Source organism: Pipistrellus kuhlii, unplaced genomic scaffold, assembly GCF_014108245.1.
Source record: "Pipistrellus kuhlii isolate mPipKuh1 unplaced genomic scaffold, mPipKuh1.p scaffold_m20_p_102, whole genome shotgun sequence".
NCBI lineage: Eukaryota > Metazoa > Chordata > Mammalia > Chiroptera > Vespertilionidae > Pipistrellus > Pipistrellus kuhlii.
Genome location: NW_023425408.1, coordinates 546,587 through 565,506, shown reverse-complemented (window position 1 = coordinate 565,506; position 18,920 = coordinate 546,587). Strand labels below are relative to the sequence as shown.

Sequence of the window (18,920 nt, the reverse complement as noted above, 5' to 3'; positions counted from 1 at the left end):
GCACCGAGCCTCGGGGGGTGGGGGGAACGGGGGGCACATTCCACACCGCCCAGCAGCTCTGGCCCTTCAGGAGCATGGGAAGGCAGAAGGCAGCTCCGGGCCAGAGCAAAGGCAGTACCGCAGCCAGGTGAAAGAAGGCCCGTTCCTGCAAGGATCTTCATGCATCGGCCTCTAGTGTGCGTGTGTGTGTGTGTGTGTGTGTGTGTGTGTGTGTATTTTGCTAATATGCAAAGTGTCCCCACGGGAGTTCGCCCCGGAGACCAGATTTCTATCACCCGCTATGATGTGCGCTGACCACCAGGGGACAGTGTGGAACAAAGAAAGGCCCTGGCCAGCAGCCGGCAGCCAGAAGGCCCCAATCGGCCCTGATTGCTGGCCAGGCCTGGGGACCCTACCCATGCACAGATTTTGTGCACGGGGCCTCTTGTATTTTATAAATGTGAGAAGTCAACAATTACTGTATTTACATTATGTTTTCAGAAAGGGCGGACTATGGGAGCTTCTTTCTCAACTTTGTTCTGATTACTAAAATAAGTCAGCTTTTATAGAAAAATTGGAAAGAACTAAAAAGCATAATGAAAGAACAATTCGACCCAGAAAAATAACAGTATTACAATTTGAGTGCATTTCTTTCTGACTTCCCAAACCATATTCCTCCACATGCTGACACAAACACTTCTTGTTACAAGGATAGTCATTTCTTAAATTGAGCGTTATTCTTGCATCATTATCATCACAGTGCCCGTTCCTCCCTGGACTGCGTGCCCTACAGGGAGAGGTCTTCAGAGTGCACACGGCTCCGGGTCTGGGCGCAGCAGCACTGTGTCTCGCTGAATGAGAGGTGAATATTCCATTGTAAAGTCTCCCCATACCATTATAGGTAATATGAAGATTTTTCTGTATCATTCTTTGAAAATGTGATTTTTAAATGTCTATAAAATACTTCGCTATGTAACTTAACTAGTTTACTAACTACAGTCTTACCCCTGAACACTCACACTGTTTTCTATGGTTAACTGCACCAAATGAAGCTATGATTAACATTCCTGTCAATCTTTACTTCTCTCCGCATATTCTCAGACGATTCCTAGAAGTGAAAGTGGAGTAAAAAATTGGTCTAACTCACACATCTACCACAGTGTACAGAATATAACTTTTTAAATCTTTGTCGTTAGAAAACCAATAAATGACCTACCCTTCTTAGAAATTAATTTCTATTTCTGGATTTTGAAGGATTCTAAGGGCTTCTTAAATGTCTATACTGCCCATTATCCTCCCTCGGGAATTTACTCATGTCTTCGCCTATTCCACATGTGTCAAACACAAGGCCCGCGGGCCAAATCCGTCCCGCCAGGCCTTGCAATGTGGCCCGCACCGCGCTGTCATCACTGCACTCCGCTGCGTTTCCATCACAATGACAGTTTATGACTGTTCAGTAAACCATTCGGCCCGCGATTTAGGCTGGATTTTAGATTTTGACCCCTTCTCTGATTGAGTTCGACACCCCTAGATTCTATCAGTCATCAGTTGGGCTTGTACCATATTGTTTTAGCCTTTGCAGCTTTTTAAAATATTTTAAAACACAGTAAAGATCTCCTTTTACCGCTTTTCATACTAAAATTTTTCTCAGCCATTTAGCCATTTCTTTATTCTTCCAGCAGGTCAGAGGGTCGTGTCCAGCCCTGCCCAGAAGTCCCAATGGGTTGCGCATTCAGATTACAGCGGTGCCTCGCATAAAGAACGCCTCGCACAGAGAACGCTGCACACAACGAACTTCATTTCATGATTCATACAACGAACTTCGTTTCACACAACGAAGTCGCCCGAGCTTCCACGACCGCTTTGCCCGAGCTTCCACGACTGCTTCGCCCGAGCTTCCACGATCGCTGCTGATGTATTGCATCCTTCCGCACAGGCACTGCAGGCAGTCGTTAGTCACTGCGCTTAACTTAAGCACGTATCGCGGCAATCGTTCTTCATTACGAATTAAATCACGCACGTATCACGGCAGTCGTCCTTTTAAGTTAAACTCAATATTTTTTTTATATCATGATGTATCTAAATAAAAATAATAACAAAAAATTTATCTTTTTTTATGTCATCTTAGCATATTTTATGCTACAGAACGAATTATTTTTTTTAACATGTATTGTTATGGGAAAACGCGTTTCACATAACGAACTTTTCGCATAACAAACTTGCTCCTGGAACGAATTAAGTTCGTTGTGTGAGGCACCACTGTATGTTCAAGTTTGCTACAATGGGAAGAACTGACATCTTTAAAAATTTAGTCTTCCAGAATAGGAATAAATTGTTGTCCTTTAAAATGTCATCATCCTCACATGCTTTCAACCCTTTGGTGGTTTCAATAGGACTAACTTTTATGTTGGCATGACGGTGAGTGTATCCAGAATTTTCCCTCTGCACAGCTTCTGCTTCTAGTGATAGGACAGGGAGCTTTTCAAATGTACTTTATCTGTATAAAAGACCAATATGCAAAGCGTCCCCTCGGGAGCTGGACCAGGAGACCGGAGTTCGACTGCTCACAATGACGTGCGCTGACCACCAGGGGGTGGCACAGAGCAAAGGAAGGCTCCGATGAGCCCTGATCGCTGGCTGGGCCTAAGGACCCTACCATGCACGAATTTCATGCACCGGGCCTCTATTACAAATATAATAATGAATTCAAAACTAAGTCTAAAAGTGGTGAGCCTGTTTACTTGGGATTTTAACATACAAAGTCTTGTAAAATAATAACTGCATCTTAAATATCTATTAAAGCTCACATGGTTTCTGCTTCATGTCTTTTTTTTAAATATATTTTTATTGATTTCAGAGAGGAAGGGAGAGGGAGAGATAGAAACATCAATGATGCTGAAACCGGTTTGGTTCAGTGGATAGAGCATCGGCTTGCGGACTGAAAGGTCGCAAGTTCGATTCTGGTTAAGGGCATGTGCCTTGGTTGTGGGCACATCCCCAGTGGGGGTGTGTGCAGGAGACAGCTGGTCGATGTTTCTCTCTCATCGATGTTTCTAACTTTCTATCCCTCTCTCTTCCTCTCTGTAAAAAATCAATTTTATATATATATATATAAAAAGAAACATCAATGATGAGAGAAAATCACTGATCAGCTGCCTCCTGCACACCCCCTACTAGGGATCAAGCCTGCAGCCCAGGTACATGCCCTGAGCTGGAATGAAACTGTGACCTCCTGGTTCTCGAATCGATGCTCAACCCCTAAGCTTCATGTCTTAATGCACTGGCAAATCCTGAAGACACTTCACATAAGGCTTCTTTAACTGGCCCTGGTGTTAATGGGAACATATAGGTAATAATGTTAATGTTCATTTCTAGTTTGGTATAGCTATTACTATGATAAAAAGTTATCCTTCTATCTCTAGTTTCCTATGTGTTTCTTTAAATAAAAAATATGCAATCAATTTTCTCAAACGTTTTTTGGGCATTTCATAGCCTCCCTGTTTGTACTGACTAAATGATCACAGACATCAGAAAGTAAACACAGCTGGGTGTGCAGGAGAACTCCGGCGAGGGCCTCCAGTCCAGCTGGCACACACACCACCCGCCATCAGCCAGTGCCCACCTCTACGTAAATCAACTGCCTGCAGTCCCCTCCCTGGACCGCATCTGGGCCGTGCTCATCAGTGTGGCCACGCACGCACGCGCACAGCAGGCGGCAAGCACAGCGTCCTCTGAGTGAGCCGTGGTGAGCCGCGGAGCGGGAGGGGCGAGAGATGCTCAGTCACTGGAGCCGGTGATGAATGCTGGACAGCCGATGTGACTAATGGAGTCCGCCCCACAGAGGGAAGTGATACAAAATACTGCACACCTACAATAAATATTTTATTTCACCTAAAACAGAAATAAACCATCCTTCATCAGTCCACTGGTTTGTTTGTTTAATTTCTTCATAAATCACACACGTTATAATGTATCATCTGTTTCCTGGCTTGGTTCTCTTAAAGTGACATGTTTACATATACCTGTGAACCTGAATACAGGACTCGAATCATTTCTCATTATCGCTGATGGAATCAACGGCAGCTCTTTTTTTTTTTTTTAATATATTTTTTATTGATTTTGTACAGAGAGGAAGGGAGATAGAGAGTTAGAAACATCGATGAGAGTGAGTCATCCATCAGCTGCCTCTTGCACACTCCCTACTGGGGATGTGCCGGCAACCAAGGTACATTGCCTTGACCGGAATCGAACCTGGGACCGTTCAGTCCCTAAGCCGAGGCTTTATCCACTGAGCCAAACCGGTTTCGGCCTCAACAGCAGCTCTTAATGGGTTTTCCTCGTCCTGTTTTCAAGGCATTGGGCCTGGGCGTTCCCTTCCTTCTCGTACGGAAGCCACTGCCCTGCGGGCGGGGTGAGGGCGGGCACGGGTCAGCCCACGCAGGCGTGGGAGACACGCTGCTAGCAGCACACAGCCCAGGCAGAGGCCGACACGTGTGAGCGGGGCAGCCGTGGGAATGAAGCTTCCGGTTTCTTTGGCCGTCATTAACAGAATAAGAAAGTACACATACAGATCTGGACGTGACCAATGTCTATGATGTTATAGTAAGAGAAAAGAACGAGTTTCAGAAAGTGTTCATGCAAACGCTCTCTCGAGCTGGTGTGCGTGTGGCACAAAGAGCGGGGAGGACGGTCAGCCGGGGCCACCGCGCCCGCCGTGGGCGATCCGGGAGGAAGGACTGACATTACACACTGCTTGGGACGGAAGTTTCACAAAATCCCTACTTTCACTTTTGCAACCTAAGTGTGCTGTCTTAGGGAAAGGGGGACAGGAAACCACGCCTGGGGGACGGACCGAGCTTGGCTGGACAGCAGGGCGGCTGGCGTGCTGCAGCTCAGGCATCTGCAGGTGCCAGGCGCAGAGCCACCGCTGCTGGCGAGACGGCCCGCTCCCCCTGAAGACACTTCGTGGGAGCAAGCACACCCATAATGCCCCTGAGGCTCCCTCCACCAAAGAGGCCGACAGCAGTGTCCTGGCCCGTCCGACGCGCCAGCACACTGGCCATCTGAGACCAGAGGCCCCGGGGGCGCGGGCAGAGGGGGCAGCTTCCGAGGACTGGGGACACGTTTCTTACTTTAAGATCTAAACGTGGTAATTCTCTCCGATTAGATGCTACACCGGGCTGCGGAAAAGACCCAGCGCCCCGCGATGGCGGTCCAGGTGGTCTGAGGTCACAGCGGAAGGGCCCAGGGCGCACCTGTGCTCGGCGCCCAGGCGCAGAGCCCTGTGGGCCTGGCTGGCGAGGGGCCCGAGGGGCCGGCCGCCTGCAGAGGAGGAGCGGTGTGCGCTCAGCCCTCCTCAGGCCCGGGGCAGCAGCCCGTCCCGGGACAGGGCCCTTCACACGCAGCCCTCCCCCGGCCCCGTGTCCCCGCTGAGCCACCCACCACAGGGAGCTGCAGGCAGTCCCACCGCGTGGCCAGGAGGGGCCGCCTCGGGCCGGGCCGCACCAGGCTCTCCCTGGGAGCCCCCAGCATCTCTGCACTGGAACAGGCAGGCGGGCTCTCCCCAAACCCGGCAGCAGCCCGAGGGAGCCGGGCGCGGCCCCTCACTGAGCCATGTCACAGCAGGAGCCCCGCCCCCCCGCCCCCGCACAGGCGGCCCTCCCTCCGGCACTCAGACCCTGGCACCCCAGCAGCAGCCACCAGCTCAGGCTTCCTCGCTTGGACAGCCACCCGCACCCTGGGCCAGTGTGACCCTGTGCCCCCGCCTCCCCAGGCCACTCCGCTGGGCCCTAGGCAGGAGGAGTGACCTCAGGCCCCTCCTCCCTGCACCGCAGAGCCAGCTCCTGGGCCAGCCTGACTCACCTGAGAAAACGGAAGCGAGCAGCACGATTTCTCCCCATTGCTGCCCCCATCCCGCCTGACGTCAGTCAGGGTGAGGGGCGCAGGGGGCGACTGAGGTCAGGATGGGGGAGGGGCACGGGGGTGCCTGAGGTCAGGTGGGGGTGAGGGGCGCAGGGGGCGGCTGAGGTCAGGATGGGAGAGGGGCGCAGGGGGCGGCTGAGGTCAGGATGGGGGAGGGGCGCAGGGGGTGCCTGAGGTCAGGTGGGGGTGAGGGGCGCAGGGGGCGGCTGAGGTCAGGATGAGGGAGGGGCACGGGGTGCCTGAGGTCAGGTGGGGGTGAGAGGGTGCAGGGGGCTGGCTGAGGTCAGGATGGGAGAGGGGTGCAGGGGGTGCCTGAGGTCAGGATGGGGGAGAGGGGCGCAGGGGGCGGCTGAGGTCAGGATGGGAGAGGGGCACGGGGGTGCCTGAGGTCAGGATGGGGGTGAGAGAGTGCAGGGGGCTGGCTGAGGTCAGGATGGGAGAGGGGCGCAGGGGGCGGCTGAGGTCAGGATGGGAGAGGGGCGCAGGGGGTGCCTGAGGTCAGGTGGGGGTGAGGGGCGCAGGGGGCTGGCTGAGGTCAGGATGGGAGAGGGGCGCAGGGGGCGGCTGAGGTCAGGATGGGGGAGAGGGTGCAGGGGGCTGGCTGAGGTCAGGATGGGAGAGGGGCGCAGGGGGCGGCTGAGGTCAGGATGGGGGAGAGGTCAGGATGGGGAGAGGGTGCAGGGGGCACCTGAGGTCAGGATGGGTGAGAGGCGCAGGGCTGGCTGCCTCCCCAGCTGCAGGGCTGTGCAGTGCATACACAGTCCCTCCCAGCTGATGACAGGAAAGTGAAATGCATCTCAGGTTGCAAATGAATCTCCAAGACCAAGGCTCAGGGACGAGACTGGGGCCCGAGGGGCGTCCCCGCCGCGTGGCCCTTCACCCCTCTCCCCGCACCAGCTCCTCTCCGCTCCTAAAGGACACTGTCTCCGGCAGGCAGTTTACTTTTACCGAGCACAAAGCGAAGTGAGCGCCCCGGCCCAGCACGGCTCCGGAGCTGTCCTCCCGGCCCCAGCTCCAGCCGCGGGGAGGGGGCGCCAGCTCAGGGGCTCCCGCCCACACCACCGCCTCCGGCACGGAAACCGGGGGACACCAGTTCTAAAGCGGGGCCTGCGCGGTGAGGGTGTGTGCTGCAGTGAGTGCACAGGCAGCCGGCACAGGGTCACCCCCGTCCCTCCTGACAGCACCGACCGGCTGAGGCCGCAGGCTCTGCCGCAGCGAGGCGGATGGCCTGGCCAGCCCTTGCCGGGGGCACCGCCTCACCGGGACGGGAGCACCCTCACCGGGACGGAGCACCCTCACCGGACGGGAGCACCCTCACCGGGACGGAGCACCCTCACCGGGACGGAGCACCCTCACCGGACGGGAGCACCCTCACCGGGACGGAGCACCCTCACCGGGACGGAGCACCCTCACCGGGACGGAGCACCCGCAACGGGACGGGAGCACCCTCACCGGGACGGAGCACCCGCAACGGGACGGGAGCACCCTCACCCGGACAGGAGCACCCTCACCGGGACGGAGCACCCTCACCGGGACGGAGCACCCGCAACGGGACGGAGCACCCTCACCGGGTGGGAGCACCCTCACCGGACGGGAGCACCCTCACCGGGACGGAGCACCCTCACTGGGACGGAGCACCCGCAACGGGACGGGAGCACCCTCACCGGGTGGGAGCACCCTCACCGGGCGGGAGCACCCTCACCGGGACGGAGCACCCTCACCGGGACGGAGCACCCGCAACGGGACGGGGGCACCGCCTCACCGGGACGGAGCACCCTCACCGGACGGGAGCACCCTCACCGGGACGGGAGCACCCTCACCGGGACGGGAGCACCCTCACCGGACGGGAGCACCCTCACCGGGACGGAGCACCCTCACCGGGACGGAGCACCCTCACCGGACGGGAGCACCCTCACCGGGACGGAGCACCCTCACCGGGACGGAGCACCCGCAACGGGACGGGAGCACCCTCACCGGGACAGAGCACCCTCACCGGGACGGGAGCACCCTCACCGGGATGGGAGCACCCTCACCGGGACGGAGCACCCTCACCGGGATGGGAGCACCCTCACCGGGACAGAGCACCCTCACCGGGACGGGAGCACCCTCACCGGGATGGGAGCACCCTCACCGGGATGGGAGCACCCTCACCGGGATGGGAGCACCCTCACCGGGACGGGAGCACCACAGCGCCATTTGCACGGCATCCTGTGGACGGCCAGAGGCTGCGGGGTCTGGAACCAGGGGCCGTCAGCACCCCCCTGAGCTCCCCGCTGCCTCCCGGAGCCTCAGAAACAGAAGGTGGGGGCCGCCCGGTGCTCGCTCTCCCACTTCACCTCCCGGTGCCCCTCCCAGCCCGCGGGCAAAGCGTCATCTGCCAATGAGAGCCATGACGTGACCGCGTGCCAAACGTGCTCGCCCTTAGCCTGGCTCCTCCCCAGAAAACACCCAGCTCCCTGGCGCCTGACCCACACCCTGCGGCCTGCGAGGGCGGCACTGGCCCTGTGTGCCTGTGTGTCTGTGTGTGTGCCTGTGTGCCTGTGTGTCTGTGTGTCTGTGTGTGTCTGTGTGCCTGTGTGTGTCTATGTGTCTGTGTGCCTGTGTGCCTGTGTGTGTCTGTATATCTGTGTGCCTGTGTGTGTCTGTGTGTCTGTGTGTCTGTGTGTCTGTGTGTGTTTGTGTGTATCTGTGTGCCTGTGTGCCTGTGTGTGTCTGTGTGTCTGTGCACCTGTGTGCCTCTGTGTGTCTGTCTATGTGTCTGAGTGTCTGTATGTCTGTGTGCCTGTGTGCCTGTGTGTGTCCGCATGTCTGTGGAGGGTGGCGTATTGGGGAAGCTGACCTGCCACTCACCATAGACCCGCAGGGCGGCTGCCTGGCTCCACACCGGAGGCGGGGAGGGAAAGGGTTAGAGGGAAGGCAGAGGGCAGGCCCGGCAGCTGGGGAATATGGGTTGCAATAAGATGATACTTGCAGGTGAGGCCTGTGGAATCAGCACATGTGACCACTTGGAGTCAATCTATCAGCTCCATGGCCGTCCCATTCAAATGCCAGGCCAGCCAGGGACGCCGCTGCCTTCTCTCGCTGCCCACGCCTCTCTGAGGGGCAGCCTCAGGCTTTCGGAAGGCAGACCCATGGCAAGAACCAGCACCTCCGGCGCAGGCTCCAGACGCACAGGGCGCTCCTCCGGGGCAGCCATGAGGGCGGCCCAGCCCGGGGCTAAGAAACACCCGCTGTCTTCCCACTCCGAGGCCAGCAGCAGGCACGTGGCCCCGCGGGGCCCGGGCCCGAGCACAGACCCCACATGCTTATTTCCAAACCACGTAGCTGCACACATGTTGTGTCTTACATGTATTGGAAGGCCTGTTGTCCAATCGTTGAATACACGTTGGCACACTCTTTCACAGAACACAACCACAAACCCGAGGCAGTGCTGACAGTCCTGAGCCGGCCGGCCCTGCCTCCCGGACCGGACAGGACGCAGCGACGGCACTTGGTTCAGTTCCGGAAGGAATCCAGCCCTCCATCCTGGACCCAGGGGCAAGTCCGCATGTTCTGGAACCTGACCAAGAACTCGGGAAACTCAATGCTCTCTGGCAAACACCTCAGCGGCTCTCCCAGGAGCGGCGTGTCCCAGCCCCAGCCCAGCCCCAGCCCCGCCCCGGCCCCAGCCTAAGCCCAGCCCCAGCCCAGCACCAGCCCAGCCCCAGCCCAGCCCCAGCCCCGGCCCCAGCCCCGGCCCTGGCCCAGCCCCGGCCCAGCCCCAGCTCAGCTCCAGCCCCAGCCTCAGACCAGCAAGGGCCCAGCCCCAGCCCAGCTCCAGCCCCAGCCCCAGCCCAGCCCCAGCCCAGCCCCAGCCCAGCCCCAGCCCCGGCCCCGGCCCCGGCCCTGGCCCAGCCCCAGCCCCAGCCCCAGCCCCAGCCCCAGCCTCAGACCAGCAAGGGCCCAGCCCCAGCCCCAGCCCCAGCCCAGCCCCAGCCCCAGCCCCAGCCCCAGCCCCAGCCCCAGCCCAGCCCCAGCCCCAGCCCCAGCCCCAGCCCCAGGAGTAATTTGGAAACTTCCAGCAAACAAAATTCCTGGATTGGATGGATTTACTGGAGAATTTTACCTAACATTCAAAGGAGAACTAACACCCATCCTCCTCAAACTATCCCAAAAAATTCAAAAGGAAGGTAAACTTCCAAGCTCTTTTTACAAAGCCAGCATTATCCTAATTCCAAAACAAGACAAAGACACTGCAAAGAAATAAAATTACAGGCCAATAACTCTGATGAACGCAGATGCTAAAATCCTCAACAAAATATTAGCAAATCGGATCCAGCAACATACTAAAAAGGTTATACACCATGACCAAATGGGATTTATTCCAGAGATGCATGGCTGGTACAATATTCGCAAGTCAATAAATGTGATACATCACATAAACAAATTGAAAGATAACATGAGCATATCAATAGATGCAGAAAAAGCATTCAGCAATATCCAGCACCATTTTTTTAATTAAAAATTCTCAGTAAAGTGGGAATGGAGTGATCATACCTCAACATAATAAAGGCCATATATGACAAATCTATGCCAACATAATACTCAATGGGCAAAAACTAAAAGTGTTTCCTCTGAGAACAGAGATAAGACAAGGATAGTACTGGAAGTGCTAGCCACAGCAATCTATATGTATAAAACCCTAATATGCAAGAAGACCGAACAGAACAACCGAACAACCGGTTGCTATGATGTGTGCTGACCACCGGGGTGTGTGTGTGTGTGTGTGTGTGTGTGTGCATAACATGGCAGGCATCGGCAGAGGCAGCAGAGTGCAGAACATGGCAGGTGTCGGCCATGGCGATGGTGGAGCAGGTGAGCGGGGCACCAGACCAAGGCGGGGCACCAGCTGCTGTCAGGGGGAAAGCCTCTGATGGTAACTGAGAATTCTTTGCTCCTGCTGCAGGCACCGTCCCGCTCGCACATGCTGCTGGTGCCGGAGCTGCCACTTGCACCCACTGCCAGCTCCCGGCACCGCCTCGATCAGCAGGTCCAAGCAGCAGCTGCCTGCCCCAATCGCCCCTTAGGGCTTCTCCACCTCCACCTACTCGAGGGACGACCAGGGCCAGTAGCCACCTCTCACACCCACTGCCAGCACCAGAGCCACTGCTTGCACCCACTGCTGGCGCCAGCCTGCTCACACCTGCTGCCAGCACCTAGCACCGGTGCCGATTGCTCAATGCCATCAGCAGGTGTGAGTAGCAGCTGCCAGCCCTGATGCCCATGAGGACTTCTCCACCTCCCACTGCTCCTGAGGGGCAATTGGGGCAGCAGCTGCCGCTTGCACCCACTGCTGACATCAGCCCCAATCGTTTCACGCCATCAGCGGCTGAGAGCGATGCTGGTGCCGTCAGCATGTAGGAGTGGCAGCAGCAGGAGCGGGGCTGCCAGCAGACAGGGAGCCGGGGGTCGCAGCGGGAGGTGTCAGGTGGGGGCACAGAGGATGGACCAAAATCCGCCCCTGTGCCCACCGCAGCCTCTTGCCCACAGTTCCCCTCAAGTGCACAAATTCATGCACTAGGTCCCTAGTCCTATATAACCCTATATAATAAAGAGCTAATATGCTAATTAGACCAAATTGCAGAATGACTGTCCAGACGAAGCTGGGGCTGTGAGGGATCGAGGCAGCCATGGCTGTGAGGGTTGAGCCCCTTGCACTAATTTCAGGCCTCTACTCAGACAAGAAGAAGAAATAAAAGGCATCCAGATTGGAAAGGAAAAAGTAAAACTGTCACTATTTGCAGATGACATGATATTGTACATAGAAAACCGTAAGACTCCACCAAGAAACTACTAGACTTAATAAATGAATTTGGCAAGGTGGCAGGATACAAAATCAACATCCAGAAATCAATGGCATTTTTATGCACCAATAATGAGCTCTCAGAAAGACGAACTAAAAAAACAATCCTATTTACTACTGCAACAACAACAAAAATAAGATACTTAGGAATAAACTTAACCAACGAGGCAAAAGACCTGTACTTGGAAAACTACAGGACACTGAAAAAAGAAACAGAGGAAGATAGAGATAAATGGAAACATATACCATGTTCATGGTTGGAAGAATTCTCATCATTGGAATGTCTATACTACCCAAAGCAATCTATAAGTTCAACACAATCCGTATTAAAATACCAAAAGCATACTTCACAAAGCTAAAACAAATATTCCAAAAATTTATATGGAACCATAAAAGACCCCAAAAAGCTGTAGCAATCTTGAGAAAGAAGAATGAAATAGGAGAGATCACAATACAAGATATCAAACTATACTACAAAGCTATAGTAACCAAAACAGCCTGGCACTGGCACAAGAACAGGCATATGGACTAATGGATCAGAACAGAGACCTAGAAACTGACCCTCAGCATTACAGTCAATTAATATTTGACAAAGGAGGCAAGAGCATACAATGAAGCAAAGACAGACTCTTCAATAAATGGTGTTGGGAAAACTGGACAGACACATGCAAAAAGCTGAAACTAGACCACCAACTTACACCATACACAGGAATAAACTGAAAATGGATAAAAGACTTAAACGCAAGGCATGAAACCATAAAAATCTTAAGAGGAGAACATAGGCAGTAAAATCTCAGACATCTGATGCAATAATGTTTAAGAATACATCTCCTAGGGCAAAGGAAAATAAGGAGAAAAATAAATGAATGGGACTACGTCAAAATAAAAAGCTTCTGCACAGCAAAAGAAACTGGCATCAAAATGAAAAGGAAACCCATTGTATGGAGAACATATTTGCCAATGATACATCAGATCAGGGGTTAATATCCAAAATATATAAAGCACTCATATAACTCAATAGCAGACAGACAAATAATCCAATTTAAAAAATGGGCAGAAGACCTGAATAGACACTTCTCCAAGGAGGACATACATATACCAAGAGACACATGTAAAAATGCTCAAAGTCACTGATCATCAGAGAAATGCGAACTAAAACCACAAAGAGTTATCACCTCTCACCTGTCAGAATGGCTACATCAACAAATCCACAAACAAGTGCTGGAGGATGTGGAGAAAAGGGAACCCTGGTTCACTGCTGCTGGGAATGCAGACTGATGCAACCACTATTGAATATGAAACTTCTGTTTGACGCAGCAATCCCACTTCTGGGAATATATCCGAAAAATGCCAATCGGAAAGGATATAGGCAGCCCTATGATCATAGCAGTGTTATTTGCAATCGTTAAGATCTGGAAACAGCCCCAGTGCCCAACAGCAGATGAGTGGATAAGAAGCTGTGGGACATTTCCACTATGGGACACGACGCAGCTGTGAAAAAGAGGGATCTCTCACCCTTTGGGACAGCATGGATGGACCTGGAAAATAGGCTAAGTGAAATAAGTCAAACGGAGAAATACAAATATCATTCGATCTCACTATTCTGTGGAATCTAATGAACAAAATGAATTGACCAGCAAAATAAAACCCCAAGCAGGGAGACATGGGACAGACTGACACACCTCAATGTGGGGCTGAAGGGACGAGAAGAGATAAACCAAAGAACTTATATAATGACTAGTGTCTCGGTGCACGAAATTCATACATTGTATGAACCACCCCCACATGCTGACGGCACCCTCAGGGGATGCCGGACTGCCGGCCTGTGGCTGGACGGCCTTCTGTGCTGCACGGCCTGCTGCTTGAGCTCCAGCAGCTGCTGCACGTGCACGGCTGGGCCACCGCGGTGGGGCCTGGGAGCACTGAGTGGGCGATTGAGCACAGAGGCAGGCTCACCCTGAGTTACTGCGCTTCCCCGAGTCACTGAGCTGTTCTGACTGCCTTCCTTCTACGGAGAACGGCACCAGGATGGGCCTAGGCCAGCAGTCGGACATCCCTCTCGCAGTCTGGGACCCCTCGGAGGATATAGCGCCAAGGGGCAGGCAGCTAGGGAGGAGCCCACTACACCGTTCGTTCTATTTCTACCCCCAGCCATGGCCTCTGCTCTGTCTGCTCAGAGAGGACCAAGGCTCAGGCAGGCCCAGGTCGTGTGCGTGGCTTTAGCGACACTTTCTCCGAGAGGCGATTTAAATGGTCACACATTTCCCTTCCCGGGATTCCTGTGCAAAACACTCCCCCACAACAGCCACCCCCCAACAGCCACGTCTAGGACTCGGCTCTCGGTGATTTACAAAAATCCCCAGAGAAAGAGCTAAGGCTAGGATCGTTTCACTCCAGTTTTCAAACACAGTCACCCCACATGGCAATGAACAGCCTCGGAGCTCTTCACAGCTCTCTGGGCCAGCAAAGGAGAGCCGCGTGCCGGCCTCCCAGCCTGAGCCCGCGCGCGAAGCAAGCCGCCCGTTCCACCAGCACGGCTCCCGCGACAGGGACTCCACGTGCCGCCACCGTCACCAAACAGTCCCAGCGAGGCTGCGGCATCAGAGGGCTCAGCACGAAGCTGCTTCTTTCCCTGAGAAAAAAGTGAGACTCTCCTCCTGACGAAGCAGGACCAGCAGGGTGGGGAGCATCCTCATGTTTCTAAGACCACAGCGCAGTCAGAGCATTTCCTCAGCAGCTTACTCAGCACTCAGCCGCCTTCTGCCCCTCAGGCGTCTGACTTCCTGACGTCAGACCAGGGCGTGGTAACACTGCAAGCCTCGGACCCAGGACAGTGTTTGAAGGGGCAGCCGAGGGGTGTGCAGCAGGCTGCGCTCCGGCTGCCGGCGGGCACGCCTGGGGTCGGGGAAAGCTTCGGGCTGACCCCGGCCTGGCTCCTGGAGGGGGCCGGCCTGGAGCTGCCGGCGGTGAAGGTGTTTTCCCTAAACTGCTCCAGAAAGCATGTCTGTCCTGGGACGCTCTCCGATTCAGCAACAGGACAACACGGCGCTTCCGGCGCCTCCGGTCACACGCGGGCCGGCTCAGGGCTGCGCGGGCCGGGCGCCGTCCGGGCCTCCTGGGCCGGCCCCGCGGTGCAGCCCCGGAGCTTCCCCGCTGAGGGGGCGGCAGACAGCCCGGATGGCGTCCGAGTTCATTAAGTCAGAGAAGGCTCGGCCTGGTACTGAGCCCAGCGGCCGCCTTCCCAATGCCGGCCGCCTCCCCGACGCCACGGCCTTCCCGCGCAGTTGGGCCGCTCCCAGCACCCGGAGGCCGAGGGGAGGGCGCCGGGGCCGCCTGAGCCCCTGTGCAGAGGCTGGGCCTGCGGATACGGAGGAACCTGACACCTGCAACCCTCCCTGCAGCGGCCGGTGTCACTGCTTTAACAAATACAAACAGACCCAAACTGAAGCCGCCCAGCGGCATCAGGACACCGTGAGCAGGTGGCTCTGAGCCAGAAGGTGGCGTGGGACCCTGCCGCCTCTCCCTGAGCGACCCCGCCGTGACCCCAGGCTGGCTGACACCGCTGGCTGACCCCGCCGTGACCCCAGGCTGGCTGACACCGCTGGCTGACCCCGCCGTGACCCCAGGCTGGCTGACACCGCTGGAACTCACTGGCCGTGGCACAGAGCGCGCGGAGGAGCCCGCGGAAGAGACAGAAGCAAACACCTTTCCCTCTGGACAGCGGAGCAGCCAGTCCTCCATCACCATTTCCTCCTCTGGTCCCGCCCAGCCCCGCCCCATGTGCAGCGGGAGCAGCGGGAGCAGAGGTTCTGGGGGACCTCCCGGTTCTGGGGGCCCTCCCGGTTCTGGGGGGCCCTCCCAGTTCTGGGGTGACCTCCGGGTTCTGGGGGGACCTCCCGGTTCGGGGGGACCTCCCGGTTCTGGGGGCCCTCCTGGTTCGGGGGGACCCCCGGTTCTGGGGGACCTCCCGGTTCTGGGGGCCCTCCTGGTTCGGGGGGACCCCCGGTTCGGGGGGACCTCCCGGTTCTGGGGGGGACCTCCCGGTTCAGGGGGACCTCCCGGTTCGGGGGGACCTCCCGGTTCTGGGGGCCCTCCCGGTTCTGGGGGCCCTCCCGGTTCGGGGGGACCTCCCGGTTCGGGGGGACCTCCCGCTGCCATCAGAGGGGCTGGCGCCAAAGTGGCTGTGAAGCCTGGTGCCTTTGCTCTTCCTGTCCTCCAGCTGCTCGGCCCGCCCGGCAATGGAGGGAGCGCAGGCTGCTGGACAACAGGAAACTGAGGCCAAGATGTGTGCCAAGAGATTGAAAACAGCCTTGAGACACCAACAAGTACAGGGGGGTCACGGGGAAGGAGAAACATGGAAAAGTGATCCCTTCAGGTTGTTTATAAACTCCTGAGACCACCCAGGAGCTGAGCATGTGTGGACCTGACCCTAAACAGATGTTGAGAAGAGAACTGAAAAACAGCACCACGCAGTCCACGCGGGACAGCCCAAGAGCACGCTGGGACCACAGACCCCCAGCGGACCCGCCAGCTGCTCCCGCGGTGTCTGACAGCACTCGGAGCGTCCGGCAGGATGGAAGACTTCACATCCCCACACAGGTATCAAACCACTCACCACAGAGAGCGGGAGCAAGCCATCAGCAGGCACTGCACACAAGATGGTAGAGATGCTGAAATCACCTGACAGAAAGGCTCCAGCCAGTAAGGATAAGCATGCTGGAAACCAACAGAAAGATGCAATTTTTATAGCAAAGAATTGGCAGTGAAAAGAACTGCAGAATGAAAACAACAAATGGAAGGAAAACTTCACAGAATGGGATAGGAGAGTAGTATGGAAATGACAGAGATGTCAACAGAAATTATAGAATCTGAACAGATTGGAAAACATGGACTCTTTAGGCCTGTGGGACAAAATTCAGTTATATTATATCACCAGCCCCAGAAGGAGAGGGGAAGAAGTGAAGAAATGAACTTCCTAAATGTGGCAAGAAATATCAACTCACAAAATAAATAAGCTCCGGGAAACCCTAAAAAGATAAACCCAAAGAAATCTACACCCAAACATATAACAATCCAACTACTAACAAACTAAAGACAACAACAAAAAGGAAAAATCTCAACAGCAATCCAGAAAAAGAAATTAAATACAGAGGAAAAACTACTGTGGTGGCTGCGGGTTTCTCAGTAAAAACGGGGCTCAGCGGAATGGAACAGAACGTGAAAGCACGCAAAGAACAAAGTGTCCGCTCAGAAGCCCTGCCCAGCACACCCGTCCTGGCACAGGGAGGGAAACGCAGCCCCAGCCACCAGCAGCCAGCCCATCAGAAAGCAGGCAGGCACACAGCTCGGCAGCTTCTCACAAAGCTGGCACACACTTACCATGTGACAAAGCCATAAAGGAGTGAAACTCACGTTCTCACAAAACCAGGACACTCATGAAAGCAGCTCTACTGGTGATTGTCAAAAACTAGAAATAACCAGGGCCCTTCAACAGGTAAATGGCAAGTAAGTAGCGGTCCATCCATACAATGGACTATACCGTTCAGTGACAACAAGGAATGCACGACTGACATCTGGAACAAGGTGTTACGGGGACTTGGAAGTTAAATGTTTTGTGATTCTATAACATGACTTTTTTTCAGAGATATGGGGATTTTTGTATTAGTTTCAGGTACATAGCATAGTGCTTAGACAATCAACACTTTACAACGTGTTCCCTGGTACTTCCAGGACCCACCTGGCACCATACATCGTTATTACAATACTAGGGGCCCGATGCATAGAGATTCGGGCAAGAATGGACTTTCCTTCCCCTGGCTGCCGGCACCGCCTTCCCTCCCTCCAACCTGGAACCACCTTTCCGCCTCCAAGCCACCCAGAGGCCTGGAGCTGCTGGGCAGTGTGAACCGCCTATCTTGTCGCCATGGCAATGACACAAGCATCCCGCCTCGCCACCCAGCCACTCAGCACCCCGCCATCTTTGTTGCCTTAATTTGCATACTCATTCCTGATTGGCTGGTGGGCATCATGAAGGTATGGTCAATTTGCATCTTTCTCTTTTATTAGTGTAGACAAGAGGCCCAGTGCACGAATTCATGCACTAGTGGAGTCCCTTGGCTGGGCCTGCAAGATCAAGCTGAAGCCAACTCTCTGACTTCCCCCAAAAGGTCCCAGATTGTGAGAGGGCACAGGTCAGGCTGAGGGACCCCACCAATGAACGAACAGTGCCAGGGAGGGATGCAGGAGGTTGGTCAACTGGGGAGGGACCGCAGGCGGGCTTCAGGATGTGTCCAGCCTGTCTTGTTCAGTCCTGATTGGTCAGACCCCAGCAGCAAGCTAACCTACCAGTAGGAACATCCTTGGTAGTCAGTGGATGTCATAGAGTCTGGTCAACTGTCTGTGCCCTGGTGGTCAGTGCACGTCATAGTGAGCAGTTGAGCAGCCTTAGTATATCATTAGCATAATATACTTTGGTTGAACGGCTGACCAGATGACCAGACACTTAGCATATTAGGCTTTTATTATATAAGATTATTAAGTACTAGAGGCTTAGATAGGGTCGCTAGGCCTGGCAGGTGATCAGGGCCAATAGGGGACTTCCGGCTGTGCCAGCTGGTGCCTTCCTTAGTTCCGTGCTGCCCCCTGGTGGTCAGCATATCTCACAGCGAGCAATCAGTCTCCTGATCAAACTCCCATGGGGACCATTTGCATATTGGCCATATATATATAAACTAGAGGCCTGGAGCACAAAATTCATGCACAGTGCGCGGGGAGTTTGTCCCTCAGCCCAGCCTGTACTCTACCCAATATGGGACCCTTGGGGGATGTCCTACTGCTGGTTTAAGCCCAATCCCTGCCAGCCTGATAGCCCCCTAACTGCTCCGTTGTCAGCCTAATGAATGCCTTACTCCTCCCCACCAGTCCAATCATCCCCAACTGCCCTCTCCTGCTGCAACCCACCTCCTCCGCTGGGACCAGCCACCTCCATGCCGCATGGAGCTGTGGGAACCCCAGGCCTCACCATGTGGAGTGGCCCTCAGGCCCCACCTCCACTGTGCACATGGCCATCTTGTGGAAGCCATCTTTGTGGCAGCCATCTTGTAATGACATCGCACGTAAGGACCACGTAGGCTTTTATTAGTACAAGTATTTCCGATGCTGAACTGTACATGCCTAT

The 18,920-nt window shown here is 55.2% G+C and overlaps 1 protein-coding gene and 1 long non-coding RNA gene across 3 annotated transcripts in view; both read right to left on the bottom strand.

Moving 5' to 3' along the window:
* The window catches only part of LOC118714778, a 17,895-nt gene extending 51 nt beyond the window's left edge, over window positions 1-17,844 (bottom strand). Inside the window, exons 1-2 of the long non-coding RNA XR_004986687.2 lie at window positions 17,714-17,844; window positions 957-960 (exon numbers count right to left, since the gene is read on the bottom strand). This is a non-coding gene — a long non-coding RNA (uncharacterized LOC118714778). The remainder of the gene's footprint in view (window positions 1-956; window positions 961-17,713) is intronic.
* ROR2 (receptor tyrosine kinase like orphan receptor 2) overlaps window positions 1-18,920 on the bottom strand; it is a 153,476-nt gene that overhangs the window by 76,105 nt on the left and 58,451 nt on the right. The gene's annotated exons all lie outside the window — the stretch shown is intronic.